Source organism: Saccopteryx leptura, chromosome 2 (assembly GCF_036850995.1).
Source record: "Saccopteryx leptura isolate mSacLep1 chromosome 2, mSacLep1_pri_phased_curated, whole genome shotgun sequence".
Lineage (NCBI taxonomy): Eukaryota > Metazoa > Chordata > Mammalia > Chiroptera > Emballonuridae > Saccopteryx > Saccopteryx leptura.
In genome coordinates this window covers 179,314,292-179,322,500 of record NC_089504.1, presented here as the reverse complement: position 1 = coordinate 179,322,500, position 8,209 = coordinate 179,314,292, and positions in this window count along the sequence as shown.

Sequence of the window (8,209 nt, the reverse complement as noted above, 5' to 3'; positions counted from 1 at the left end):
TGGGACTAGCAGAGTGCCAGGTACATAACAAGTGTTCAGTAGAAGCAGAAGTGAAGCTTTTTTTTTTTTTTTTTTTTTTTTTTTTTGGTATTTTTCCAAAGTTAGAAGCAGGGAGGCAGTCAGACTCTGCATGAGCCCAACCAGAATCCACCCACCCGGCATGCCCACCAGGGGCCAATCCTCGGCCCATCTAGAGTGTTGCTCCGTTGTGACAGGAGCCATTCTAGCACCTGAGGCTGAGGTTATGGAGCCATCCTCAGCACCTGGGCCAACTTTGCTCCAGTGGAGCCTTGGCTGTGGGAGGGGAAGAGAGAGACAGAGAGGAAGGAGAGGGGGAAGGGTGAAGAAGCAGATGGGCGTGTGTTCCCTGATCAGGAATCAAACCCTGGACTTTCATACACTGGGCTGATGCTCTATCACTGAGCCAACCAGCCAGGGCTGAAGCATCTTATTTTTTAAGATCTGATAGTTGTGAATAGGAACAGTAGAGATGATGGAACCTAATGAACTGAGGGAAGGAAATAACTGCTGGGGAAGGTTCAAGCTTTTAGAAACAAGACATTTTTTAAAAAGTCAAAATGAGGCTGAGCCATGGGCAAGACGAGAAATTTTATCCTCATAAAGAACAGTCTAGTCCTAGCCTGGTAGCTTAGTTGATTAGAGTCATCCCAAAATGCCAAGGTTGTAGGTTCCATTCCAGGGCAGGGCACATACAAGAATCAACCAATGAATGCTTAATAAGTGGAACAACAAATTGATGTTTCCCTCTCTCTCTTTCACTCTCTTTCTCTCTCCCCCCTCTCTAAAACTAAATAAATAAGTTAGTTTTTTGGGGGGGAGGAAGTCTAAGCCACTCCTGAAACAATGGTCATCTTCTGTCTCACAACACACACACATTCGTGTGCACACACACACACTCACTGTCCCTTGGCTGCTAGAGAGGTCAGTATCAATGTTAATCAATCTTGATATTATATACCCTTGATAACATGTGATGAAAATGGCATTTTATCTCTGTGGTTTTCCTCCCTCAAACCCATAAAATGTAATTATGAGAAAAACATTAAACAAATTCCAATAGAGAGGCATCCTACAAAATACCTGACAGATACTCCTCAAAACTATCAAGGTCATCAAAAACAAGGAAAGTCTGAGAAACTGTAACAGCCAAAAGGAGCCTAAGTAGCCTGACCAGGTGGTGGCACAGGATAGAGTGTTGGACTGGGACGCAGAGGACCCAGGTTTGAAACCCAAGGTTGCTGGCTTGAGTGCGGGCTCAAGCCCATGAGCGTGGGATCATAGATATGACCCCATGGTTGCTGGCTTGAAGCCCAAGGTCACTGGCTTGAGCAAGGGGTCACTAGCTCTGCTGTAGCCCCCCCCTCAAGGCACACATGAGAAAGCAGTCAATGAACAACTAATGTGCTGCAATGAAGAATTGATGCTTCCCATCTCTCTCCCTTTCTGTCTTTATTTGTCCCTCTCTCTGTCTCCGTCACACACAAAAAAAAAAAAAAGAAAGAAAGAAAGAAAAGAAAAGAAAAAAAGAAAAAGAGGAGCCTAAGTAGACATGAGAATAAAATGTAATATGGGATCCTGGAACAGAAAAAATTTATTTGGAAAAACCAAGGAAATCTGAATAAACTATAGACTTTTAGTTAATGATAACATATCAATATTGATTCATTAACGGTGGTAAATGTACCATATTAATATAATAATAGTGGAAATTGGATGTGGGATATATGGGAACTCTCTACGATTGTCTCATTTTTTTTTTGTAAATCTAAAACTTTTAAAAATAATTTATATTTATATATACACTCACACTTCATTACCAGTCCCCAAATTCTCACCATTCAGAGCTCATGCTTTTGTTTAGACTAAAGGCCAGAGAATGATAGAACTAATTCCAAGATTGGGAACTAATTCCAGAAGATCAATGACCACTGACTGCTAAAATGTAAAAATGAGATATAGTAATGTGACTGGTTTTCCATACACACATCACACCTTACCAAATGAATTCTGTCACTTCACAGTAATCACTCAAGAAGTTCTTAGCATTGTTGTAATAACAAAGACACTGCTCAAAACACTGAGAACCATCTTCAGAGTATATTGCATACACTACGATGAATATTCATTATCTGCAGGTGGATCTGATTTATGCAAATAACCAAAAGAACTCAAGCCAAGACTATTGAGTAAATGGGGTGGGAAATCTGGGTAGGAAATGTTTTGTAGATTTTTTTTGCATTTTAGAAAGGTAATATGGTGCATATATAAATCAACAATTTCACTGGGGTCTGGGACAGTACCCTGTAATCAAACAAATTACTATTTCTGCAGTGAGATATATGAATATTCACACTGTGATAAACCTGAGTGTGATAAAAACTATAAATAACCTCATGTAAGTTTAGGTCAGGTGTGCCACAAAATAAGTTCAGGTCAAATTAGGTTTTGTCTTCAAATGAGTTATGAAAAACTTGATTTTTACAATTTTTTTTTAATTTAGAAAAAGGATTGCAAACGGAGAATTATTGATGAAGACAATTCCCAAAATTCTTAGAGGAGAACTTTTTTCTATTTACTCCATCATCCAAGCTAGAAGCCCAAGAATCACACTAACCCTTCTTTTCTTTCCTCAACCCCTTAGCCACTCAATAACTCGGGTCTTATTGATTTGAATCTTATTTAAAAAATGTCCTGTCCTCTCTAGGTCATGACAGTGATTTAATCCAGCACCTTCCCACCTCTCATGCTACTTTAGTTTCCTCCAAGCTGGCCTCTTCCTGCTGTTTCTGCAGAAGTAAATAAAACCTATTCTCCAGGCTCTGACAGGTACCCAACTGGTTGGAGCATATCATCCTAATATGCCAAGGTTGTGGGTTCATATCCCAGTCAGGGCAATACAAGAATCAACCAATGCATGCATAAATAAGTGGAACAACCAAATCAATGTTTCTCTCTCTCATATCAAGTAAAAAAAAAAAGAGAAAACCCTTCCTCCACACTAGTCCTGAAGATCTGACCTTGTTACTTCCATATTATAAAGTCTTTATGGTTCCACAGAATCTTCTTTTTTCCTTTTCCTTTTTTTTATGATTGATTTTTTTTTTTTTTTTTTTGAGACTGAAGGGGAAGGGAGAGAGGGAGAGGAGCATTCATTTGTTGTTCCACTTAGTTGTGCATCCACTGGCGCTTCCCATACATGCCCTGACCAGGGATCAAACCCACAACCTTGGTGTTTCAGGACAATGCCCAACTGACTAACTGACCAGATCTTCCACAGTATCTTCTCTGAAGCAGTCCAGGGTCCTTAGTATGATCAAAAACATAGATATAAAGAAACAACTAGCCTGACCAAGTGGTGGCGTAGTGCATAAAGCATCGGCCTGGGATGCAGAGGACCCAGGTTTGAAACCTCAAGTTCCCTGGTTTGAATGCAGTCTCACTAGCTTGAGCACAGGGTCACTGTCTTGAGTGTGGAATCACAGACATGACCCCATGGTCACTGGCTTGAGCCCAAAGGTCGCTGGCTTGAAGTCCAAGGTCACTAGCTTGACAAAGGGGTCACTTGCTCTGCTGTACCCAACACCCCCCCCCCCCCGTCAAGGTACATATGAGAAAGCAATCAATCAACAACTAAGGTGCCTCAACAAAGAATTGATTCTTCTCATCTCTCTTCCTTTCTGTCTGTCTGTCCCTATCTGTCCTTCTCTCTGTCTGGTTTGCAAAAAAGAAAAAAGAAACAACTACAGCAGTGCCATTCAAAGTTTACCAATCTGCAATAAAACAATTTCAGAAATTAAATGTAAGCATTTAGAAACTTTTAGAGCAATTTGACAGAATTTTGATATTTATTGAAATAATAAAAATAAGGTTTTATTTCATTTTTATAACTCACTTTTTGTGTATTTTATAGAAGTAGTGGATAACAGCTTGGTATTTGTAAAACTGGGCCCTCTACTAAAAATTGAGAAGCCCTAGTCTATATAACCTTCGTAATGAAATGGTCTTGTACACCCCTCTGGGCTCCTTTTTTACCTCTACAACCCCCATTCAGAAACAGTGAACAATTTCAAGTTTCTCAAACATATCATTTTATTTCATACCTCCACGTAAGTTTACATTCTGCTCTCTCTGACTTGCCTGCCCCTTTCTCCTGGAAATCTATTCAGAATTCAAAACCCTAGGCTGAATCATCATCACCTCCTTTGGATGCCTGCCTAAACTTGCCCCTCACAACCCCAAGCAGAATAAATCACTTACCCCCTATCCTTCTGTCATTGTTTGTACCACTATAGCAGTTCATTGTAATTATTTATTTATATGTCTACCTCCCCTACTAGACTATGAAATCCTTAAAGGCAGTTCCTTTGTCTCTTTGAGGAGTGAAGCATCTCTTTTAAGATGACAAAATTGAAGGACATTCCTTAGACTATAATTCTAACATGTTACTGAAAGAGGAAAAAAGGAGCATTATATTTTTCTACTACCAGTTAGGATTTTAACCTTCTATCTATAGCACCTATGCATGAATTAATTTACCAGAATAGTGGACATTTTAGAAGGCCAAGGAGCCAGACTTGTGAGAGTCACTGGAAACTTAAGGAAGGAGACATGGAAAAAACAAGTATTTCCTCTTAAACAGTTTTGCCCAGGTTCAGCTCCTTTTAGAGTAAAATCGGTGTCAGTTGCCCTTTTCAAAGTTGATCAGGCCTGGAAATAGCATCTCAACTCATTCATTTCTGAGGGCCCACCAGATACCAGACCTCCCAGGAGACATCCTGGGCTGAAGGTGAAAACAAGCAACTATAATTGAAATGTGTAAAGAGAGCCATGAGGCCACTGATAGGAGTTAATTCTGCCTACAGTGCAAGAAGGAGAGGGTCCAGGACATTTGAGCCAGATCTTGTGAGTGAGCTTGATTTGGCATGGTGAAAACTTGGAGGCAGTGGGGGAGTGAGCAGTGCAATCTGCTGGATGAAAAACTACACGTGCCTTGAAATGAGTGCTTCTGGTTCAAAATTTCCTCCTCTTTCACACACTTTCTTCACAATCTTTTCCCCTTTTCTTGGAAAACTGGGACTGGAGCTACTGTTTCCCTTCCTGGAAGACACCAGTAGACAAATTAATTATCCAATAGGTTTTTTTGTTTTTTTTTTTTTTAATTTTTTAATTTATTTATTTTTAGAGAGAAGAGAGAGAGGGAGAGAGAGGGAGAGAGAGAGAGAAGGGGGGAGGAGCTGGAAGCATCAACTCCCATATGTGCCTTGACCAGGCAAGCCCAGGGTTTCGAACCAGCGACCTCAGCATTTCCAGGTCGACGCTTTATCCACTGCGCCACCACAGGTCAGGCTCCAATAGTTTAATTATAAATTATTTTTTATTATTGATTTTAATTTATCATATTTACATAGATTCAAGTGTCCCACCGAATATATCTGCCTCCCCCCACCCCGTGTTCCCCTCGACATCCCCCTTGCGCCCCTTCCCCCAAAGCCTTCTCCCCTTCCCTCCAGGATTTGCTTTCCTGCTCTCTATAATGTTGTTATGTATATATAATTTTACTAACCTCTTTCCCTTCTCTGATCCGATCCTATCATCCCCTTCTTCTCTGTCCGCTTTCCCTTTGGTCCCTTTGTTCCCCTCTCTGCCTCTATTCCACTCCTCAGTTCACATTGTTTATTAGATTCCTCAAATGAATGAGGTCATATGATATTTTTCTTTCTCTGAAATTATTTATAGACAATAAATCAATTGATTAAACAGGATCCGTAGCTCTGCTCTGCCTGCCTCTGAGAACTCTGAGGTAGGGGTTGGGCAAGCAGGTGAGTCAGGTAGGGAAGTTGGTCCTGAGCGCCATGAGGAAAAATGGGCCCTCGGAGAGAAATTAAGATCTTTGTATTTGTCCCACCCTTTTTTGTCACCTCCCCAACCCCCTGACCCTTATCTTTGTTTTTCTAGTTTCTCCTCTTAGTCTCTCTCTGTGTCTCTCCTTTTGCCAAAGGCTGGAAATTCCTTGTTCTCAACGGAAGGGAGTAGGAGGGGAGTTGGGGGTGGTAAGAGTAGGAGGAAGCACAGAACAGACTTCTCAACAGCTCAGGCTGCCTGGCTGCCGGGGCTCTCGCAGCCCCTGGTGGAGCTTGACAAGTCAATGGTTTTTTAATGTACGTGTTTGTAAATCCACACCTAGGTGCTCACATACAAATCTAGAAACAGAGAGACGTAGATGTAAAGAAAAACATAAATACATAATCTCAGGCACATACAAATACAGGTACATACTGGCAATAGCACCTCAAGCGTACTTAGCATTTTATTATTTACAAAGTTTTAATATACGCCCTCTCATTTGAACCTCAGGACAACAATGAGATACAAAGATAAAAGCGCTCAGAAGTTTCGCTCTCACACACACGGGTTGGTGGTACCAACATAGACCCCTTTAGAGTCCTAGGCGACGGGGATTTTCTTCCCTTCTTCTGTTGCGGACTATCTACCTCAGTACCAAGGAATTGAATCGGTTCCTCCCTCATCATCTTTGCCGGGCTGGGATCCAGGCGTCCGGCACCCAGTAGGTAGCTGCCCCCTTGATCCACGCCCTACTCCGCCGCGATCCTGAGTCTCCCTCCAGAATTGGAGGCTCAGCGCCACCCCAAGAGGGCAGGTGGGAGGGAGGGGGCGCTTCCAACAGAGGTTGCGTGGGCGGAGGATGTGCGTCACGAGCGTGGGCAGAGAGGGAGGAGGCACGTGGAAAACCGCGGCCAGTGGCTGGCAGCCCAGGCTCCAAAATAACTAGAGGGGAATGGGGGAGGGGACACCCACACACATCATAGTGCCCCCGAGGGAATGCCCGCCCTCCCCCCAGCCCGTCTAGCCGCGCCCTCAGTCGTGGGATAGGTGATAGGACTGGACTCAGCTCGCTCCTATCACCCCACCACCACCACCACCACCACCACCACTGTGTTTAGGACTTAATGGGGTGGGGAAAATCTTAGCTACTGAAATCCCTCCTCCCCACAGTGATGCACCCCTCCTATCCTGCCCCACACCGAGACGTAAAGATTCCCTGGCCTGGCCCGAATGTAGAACCAGCCTTCACCCACGCCGCCCACTCCCCGCCAGGCCACTCAGAAATGCAGAATGGCGGGTCAGAGCTGAGGTTTTAGACTAGGGGGAACTTTGCCTCTGGCCAGTCGGTTCACTGCTTGCCTCGCCCCCCTCCCCACCGCGCGCGCGCGCCTTCACTTCCTCTGGGCCTAAAGCCGCGGGGCCAGGCTGCTCAGAGACCCGCCTGTCCACCCGTCGCACCCCTCTCCCCAATCCTCCCAGGCGTGGGCGGGAGTGTAATGGAAACCAGATGAGGCTAGGAGAAATGAAGTGGGGGAAGGGTGGTGGAGGACCCTTTAAGGAGCTCTTCCCTCCACAACGCCTCCGTTAGGGAGCTGCCTTATACCCTGCAGGCCTCTTGCCCATCTTCCACTAGCTTCTCCATGTCCCCTAATAAACATCCCCAGAGTAAGTGTCCTCCACATCCCTGCTTTGTCACACAGAATTCTCCAGGAGCAGGTTCCCATCCTTAGCAAATAGGGTGCGACAAGAGGAGGAAGGCGGGGTACCCCTCGCATCCCCGCCTGACCTACGCGTTAACAAAACTCCACGGGTCTAATGTTCGTTGAGGTAACTTTCTATCATAACCCACCCATTCCTGTTCCCAAAACTTCAGCATGGACTGGAGGCAGGGGTGGAGAAGGCCTGAGTTTCCCAACGGACTCGTCAAATTACTTCTTTTGGGGTTGGAGTAGAGCGCTGGGGTACCTAAGGGATTCCTGCAGAGCTCCACACTCACAAACCTGCCATAAATGCACACTCTATGGGAGTCAGATGCGCACCGGGAGAAGCTGAGAACTTTTCTCAGCTTCTAACATTCACATGTCCACTACCCGGAGGCCCGAGAGTGGGCAGGGGCGCGTGCACTTCTGTGCGCTACTCAATGTCTTTGGGTATCGGTGCGTTAGTAATGAAACTCCGCTCTCCGCGCGGAGGAGTAAAGGTTGGGGGGGGGGGGGGGAATGCCGCCGGCTGGGCGCTCACGTGGACACGTGGGCGCGGAGAGGGCTGGCTGTGTACCGGCGTGGGCGGCATGGAGCGACCTCGCTCCGCCCGCTGGGTCCGCAAGCCCGTCTTCCCCAGCCCG